Here is a 7,353-nt window from a genome sequence, read left to right as displayed (position 1 = left end):
TGGATTCTAGCATTTGTCCACAATCCTGTGTAATGGGACCTTATGTTACAGGAAGCCTGCAGGGTTTTGGATTACAGAGAATCCCACCTCGGATCACAGCTTTAATTCTGCGCTGGATACGTGCTGAAACTTTCCAGTTCACCACAAGGTTGGAGTACTCCCTACCAGCAAAATTATTTTCCCTTCCCACGTGAAAATAAGCCCTCCACCTTTGCAGTTACTCTGTCGTCTCAGCTCAGTTTATCACAGAGCCACTGCTAAGATGTAGCTGCGTTTGTTTAGGGCTTGCTCGGCTTATTATATCATACTGCACGCTTGGTTCGGAGTGTGATGTAATGAGCCGAGCAAGCCCTAAACAAATGCAGCTACATCTTGTCCCTTTCTGCTCAGGGGAGGCTGGGGTGCTGACACCCTCCTGCAGACGTGAATGAATCCAGACTGGAGGGTGCCAGTGTGCTCGGTGGGTTGCGAGGTGCTCAGCGAGGTTGGCAGAGGTCGGTTGATCCAAAAAGTGGGGGCACTGCTGCCATCGGTTGCAGGTTTGAGCCTCACGTGTGTTTTGCACGTGGCCAGAGCAAAGACCCCAGTCTGCGCTGCCAGCGGGAATGGTCAGTTTAAGAGCAGGTGGTTCTGTGGATGTCCCCTTATTTCCTTTAAGCAAAAACATTTAAGTAAAAACACTTCAACATTTGTAGGACTGCTTGTGTCAATCCTAACATTCAACAAGAGGTACTTACAGAATACATCATAAATTGTAAATAACCCTTAAAACTATTCATTTCGCTCCTGAGATATAAGCCTCAAAAGAACAGAAGAAAGCCCTTAGTATCACTCGTGGATATTTGCCCTGGGCCATAATTTTGCAGCCTGATGACATGTTTGTTAGGGCCGTGGTCTGTGTTTCTGCAGCCTCTGTGCATACAAAGGCAGGAAACGTTGTGCATTTCCCACTCAGCCATGCCGGCCCCGGAGCTCTCCCGGAACAGCCTCACACCGAGGGATCACCAGACCTTTATTCAAAGCTTTCCTACCTCTTCCCTACACCTCTTGACAAGGAACGATTCTTATGCATATTGAGGCTGTGTACAATTATAACTTCAAAAGATTTCTTTCAAGGTCTTTTAACTAAGACATGCTAATTATTAATATTAATTCAAGAGATCTGTATTTTCTTTAAAACAGAAAACACAAAATAATTTCATTGAACACAAATAATGTGAGTGTAGCATGGCTGGCCGTACAGCTGGTTCGAAAAGTATTTAATGTTGTGCCGTTACAAAAGATTTCAGAAGTACCTGTAATCTCTTTCCACCTCCTGGGAGGTTGTGGCTGTTTGTATAATCTCATTATTTCAATCACATCTCTGTGAATAAAACCAAAGCAAGGTAAGATAACAGTGATTTTTTTTTAACTAGAACTAGATAATTTGTTTATTATAGTGTATATAATTTTACTTGCTAAGAATGGAAACTGCAGAATTTAATTAGACCCGTCAATTTTAAAAGGACTCTGATTTCTGAGTTAGGAGGCATAAAATAAAAAAATCACATAAAATATATATCACAGTCTATTGTCCTGAGTGACTTAAGTTTCCATATCCATGTTCTTGGCATTCGTTTTATTTAACTATCAACTTCTCTTTCAGTTTTCAGGCTTTTTAGATTTTTATTTCTACAACTAAAACGTGCTCCAAAACTAGATTTCTTGAAGGAAGAAACTCAGAAATCTTTATAAACGTTCATCCATTTAACTTTGTACTGAGTTTTCAGGTTGGAGGTCTCCTTAATACGGGTCCTGCAAAAAGTAAGAGGGTGTGCACTAATCCAGAAAGCCTTCCCAGCGATACCTGTGGAAAATTGTAGATCTAAGTCAGATCTTCCCGCTCCTGAGACTGGGGACACGGGGAAGGGGTGGCTGGAAGGGCAGCAGGGGTTGTGTCTGGTAAGGCTGTGCTGGCCGATGTCCCTCTCTGCCTCCAGCAGTGACTCCTACAGAACAGACATTTAAAAAAATCCAGTCTTTGTGCATTACATTTCCCGTTTGGATTAAATGTTTATCTTGGGGAAAAAATATAGTTAAATTTCCCTCATTATGAAAAGATATATAGGAATAATATAGTTTGAGGTTTCATTTTTTCCTATCATCTGACTAAAATGTACCCCTAAATATCTGCACCCATTGCACCCAGTGGACAATCAAAGACCTTACTGGACTACTATAGGAGTGCAAATTCTTTTAGCAGCTGGATTAAGGATTTAGAGAGGGAATTTTAAGAGCCCAGAAGAGCCCTGGCAGCTTCCCACCCCTCGGCCCCGGACGGCGAGAGGGGCTCTGTGCAGCCGGTGCTCCTGGCTTCCCGCACCTCGCCTGTTGCTGCATCCTGCAGCTCAGCCGGAGCGCAGGGTAAATTCCTCCCGGCGCATACCCCGGGATGGGGCTCTCACAGCCCTGCATTGTTTTCTGGAGCCTGGTTTATCTCAGGAGAGCCTCTGTTCTTTCTGCATATCTTTCCTCGCAGCCTCCTAAACAAACCACATACGCTCTTCGGTCAACAACTAATTAACCCGGTCACGTACAGTTTTCATGTTTGATTTCAAGGATGCCTCCCTACCCACCGTAGCAAACAAAGCCTGGGCAGTTGCCCTGTTTGGCTACGTCCCCATCCCCCCCTCTGTTCCCACAGCTTAGATGAGATTTTGATTCAGTTTATCATTTTACAGAGGCCAGAAATGCTGCTGTGCAGGTTTGAGCAGTGAGAGGCTTCTTAAAGGAGGGTTTGTGGCTTCCTTGAAGTAGGTGCCTTAAACACAACTTACCCAAAAAGTTAAAATGTACAGAGAGACACCAGTGCCTTCATGCAACAGCACCGCACTGTCTTACCCGTGTCACCTGGGCCAAGAGCGTTGCACAGGCTCTTCCTCCTTCATCTGCTTTTGAGCATGAAGTTGGTCTGTTGGTCTTCTCTGTCCTGCCCCCGAGCAGAAGGCTGGCCTGGAGGAGGCTCGTGAGGGCTCCTTCCCTGTTTCCCAGCACCGCCGTATCACTCTGGATTTCTGGAGCAGACAGCTGCTCTAGATTTAAGGCTATAAAAGCGTGTCTTTCACTTGTGTCAGCACTCGACGAATGGTGCGTTTCCTCTGAATTTGAGTATTTTAAGAACATTTTTTTAGGTATCTTGCAGATCTAACCTTCCAGCTTTTGAACAGCTGGCTTTTGCTGCCAGAGATCTTCTAAGGCCTTTGCACAGCAAATCTACAAATACGAAATTTCTGGTTTGCCTTTACCTTAATTAATCCCCAACTCATCAACCGTTCACTGCCAGAAAACATATCAAAGAAAATTGAGTTAATAAATCAAGTTAAGGATCACAGCGAAATTGTGACTGTTTGTTCTTTTGGTGTTAAATTTTGTTCGAGTACATGTCGTTATATATGCAGAGTCACATGTGAGCTCCTTTCCTTCGCCCTCCAGACTATTTCTGAATGCAGATTCCATTCATTCTTTTCTCTTACGACAATTGGAGGCTGTTTCCTTAGGTGCTTTTCCCCTGTCCTAGAAATACTGATTCTTTCCAGCACAGTGCAAACTGGAAAGGACAAAATATAAATGTGGGTGAGTGCCTATTCTAACATCAGGTGACAATAAGCCATGATAAATAAAACACTGGGCACACGTTTCAACTGGAAAATGGTACTACTGATTCATCTTGTAATCTGGATTAATTCCTCAGTTAAGGACTTGAAGTGAGGCATTAGCTCAAGTATGGCCAAATTTATCTGCCTCCATCTTCCTACTGTGATCTGCCTGTTCTAAAACAATATTGAGGGTCCTGCTAAGCACTCTACAGTTATGCAGTAAATAATTCTCAGCTTTGGGTAACTTCACTAATTAACACAACCCTACCCTTGAACAGTCTTGTTGCAGGTAGTTAAGCAGAGAATCTGTGGCGAAAGACACTCATGGGGAGAGGGTATCTTGTAAGCATCAGTTTCAACAACTTCAGCATTTCACTTTGCGTGAATATGTAAGTGCTTGAACATTTCAGATAACCTAGGGTTCTTACTTTAGGTTGTTTTGGTGTAAAACCAGCATGTTTTTTATCTTGAGAGAGCTGCTCCCAGGAAAAAGGAGGGAAGAGTTTTAAAGAAACGCTTTCCCACAAGGCTGCCTCTTAAGCAAAAGTCAACCAGTGAAGTTTACATCTCAAACCTTTCACTTCAATCCCTCCTAAATGCTGCTAATAATAATTCTTAAAAACAGAGCAGTGGGGAAGCTCCTTCAGTGCTGCACCCACTCTGTGCTCATGCAGCTAAACCCAACACACGCTTGGTTGGAGTCCAAGACCCTCCCACTGCTTCCTCTGGCTTTTCTTTTGAATATAGCAGCAATAAAACATACATCTGAGCATCCTACTTCCACAGTATGTTGTTGTCACATTCTTCACCTTTAAAGAATTCCAACATATGTTTCTCTAAATGTTTTTCTCTATTTATTCTACAAATTTCCCAGAATAAACTTAAATTATTGATTCCGACAGTTTTCAGTTGGTTTGGGCATTTCACTTGGGTGATTCCCCAAGCTTTGTGAGAGCAAACTCAGCTCGCAGCAGCTGTCTCCTTTCATTGTGAAAGTGGTCGGTTTCAGATGTAGAATACTGAGGTCCTTTGGCTTTATTTAATTTTTAAAAAATCTTACTCTTTAAACTGAAAAAAATTAAGGCTCATCGTATGTCATGGGACCTTGCTCCACAAATGACATATTTGTGGGCATTTTCCCCACGCATCCTCCCCTTGCTTGGTTTGCTCTTCGGTGTGTGCAAACTGGAAGAAAGCGGAGAGCTAAAAGTCCATTGCAACGAATTGTATTGGCAGTATGATGGGCTGAGTTAAAGCATAATTTACACTCACCAATTTAACAGCTTCCTTTCAGTCTTAATAAATGCAAGGTTTAATCAAAAGCCAGACAACTGAAGCAACAACGGTATGAACAGCAACACAACTGAAGCCCCATCACTCCTCGGTGGAGGAGGCTTTGCTGGTGCTCCTCGGTGGCAGTGGCCAATGTCTGTGAGAGTAAAACAAGAAACCAATTTAAAAAAAAAAAAAAAAACAGCCAGGAAGGAGATTTGGGGCCAAATTTTGGCTGGAAAGGCCGGAACAAGGGGAATTGCATCAAGAAAAAAACAAGTTCTCCTCCTCGCCCATCGTAACCTGGATTTCGACCCTACTTTTTGTAGAGGCCTCAGTGTTGTGCCTTGAAACGACTGCTCTTGGGAGAGGAAGAGGAAGAAGGTTTGGTTAGGGCAATTCTGGGTCAGTTCAGGTTTATATCTCACACTTTGGCTGAATTACATATTCTACATATCTGACACCCTTTACAAAAATGATCCACACTTCTTACTTATTAACGGGGTTCCTTCTCTCATAATGGAATGACATTTTTAAAGTAACATTTCAGTTCAGTGAGTCAAAAAAACTTTCTGATAAAGCTGCAAATATTGCCAGTGTCTTTTCAAGATGGTCTAATTCCACCTTTTTTATGAGAAGAGCACACTTACATTTATCTGCTCTGTACCCTTGGAGTACCAAAGGGCACAGAATGATAATGAGTGACAAAATAATTAAGTATAATTCAGATGTTTGTACCTGGACTAAGAAAACTGTAGATGGGAATCATGCACGGCCTCTTCCCAAATAAATGGCTCTGCAAATGGCTCTCCTCTGCAAATAAATGCCTTCTGGCATGGTGGGGCCAGGAGGGTTTGGACTTGCAGTTCAAAAACCTCGGACAACCTGTGCTGTTTAAAAATAAACAAGTTAAATTGTCTGAATTAGCTAGTTATGTTAATCGACAAATTCTCAGTTAAGTGCAGTGCAATATAGGGGCTGAAATATTCAAAATAATTAATACTTTTCCAGAAGGTGCTATTTCTGGTTGTAATTTAAGGCTATAATTTTTGGGCTGCAGTAAGCATTTTTTCTTCTCCCTCACGGGTTTCTCTCATTCCCTCCTCAGACCCCTGTCCCCTGCTCCAGCCCCGTACAGTTGGCCACAGTAAACCACAGGAACAATTGTCTTGGTAATTCTTAGGCTCTGCCCAAAACCAGAACACATTTACATGAACGAGTATGAATAAATCCTTCCTGAACATCTTAATCTCATTTTTAATAACAGGAAATATTTTCTCTTGTATAAGTATTTCCTATCCTGGTCAACTTCTATAGTTTTCTGTCTGGTTTTCCTGCTTAAAGAAGAATCTGTAAGTTCCACCTCTCCTGTCTCCCCAGATTTAGGGAGATGCAGAGCCACCCGGCTGCATCGGCACATCCCCTGCAGCCGGGGAGGAGATGCTGGGACCTGCTCACCGGCAGCTGCCCTCTTCCCAATTCATCTAATCCAGCACCAGAAACTCCATGTTTGTATTTTCCTGTGGAAATACAAATACGGATCTCCCTCCATCTTTTCCACACATGTTGGATGTGGAGCACCTCTTCCCTCTCTCCAGCTCATTTTCCTTCTCCACCTGATTTCCCAGGGAAGCGGCGTTGTCTCCTCCCGCTCTGTGACACTCATGCACGTCATGGGAAATGAAGTATTCGCCTTCAGGCATGCTCACGCTTGGAATAAGTCCAAGGAGGAGGGTTTTTAACTCCCCTGCCCATACTGACCGCAGCAGAGACAGTCCTGGATGAAGCAGCTTTACAGTTTCACTATTCGCTATATTCCCTGTCGCTCAGCCACCGTCAGGGCCTGAAAGATCCTTCCCCACTTGCAGTCGAAAATTGCACGTTACCTCGGTGGTCACCATCCCCTCATGTGCACTCTCTGTCCTACCCGAGCATGGACACACTGTTTAAGCCGCCTTCAATGCTACAAACATTGAAGATGGCAGATGAACACCCATCAGGGAAGACCGAGCTGTATCTAATCTCCGCAGAGGCGGGCGCTTTATTTCAACCCAAGGTTCCCCACCTACCTCAAAATTTATACCATTCAGCCTGCAGTGTTGTGCACGAAAAATGTGGTAAAAGGATGAAAATAAACAAATGCATTTGGCTCATGGGAGTGATATGAGAACTTTGGTTTTGTACTTGAAATGTGCACAGTTACGTACCTGTTAGGGAAGATTATTGCAGACACCCACAAGGCCATAATGGCAATCCCTGCTCGCCGTGGCTGCGGAAGAAATGTAATGGATGAGGGAATTAGTGTCAGGTTTATTCAGATTTCTCTTTTAAGATCTCCGATGTGCATTTTCAGGGGGGTTCTCCTTTTTCTTCTGACATTTGCAAGGCTGATTTATTTGTTACCCATCAGTACTGTAATCAGTGCTTTCATTTCCAGCCTTCTGCT

This window comes from Aptenodytes patagonicus, chromosome 15, assembly GCF_965638725.1.
Source record: "Aptenodytes patagonicus chromosome 15, bAptPat1.pri.cur, whole genome shotgun sequence".
Lineage (NCBI taxonomy): Eukaryota > Metazoa > Chordata > Aves > Sphenisciformes > Spheniscidae > Aptenodytes > Aptenodytes patagonicus.
Note: the sequence above shows the minus strand (reverse complement) of the source record.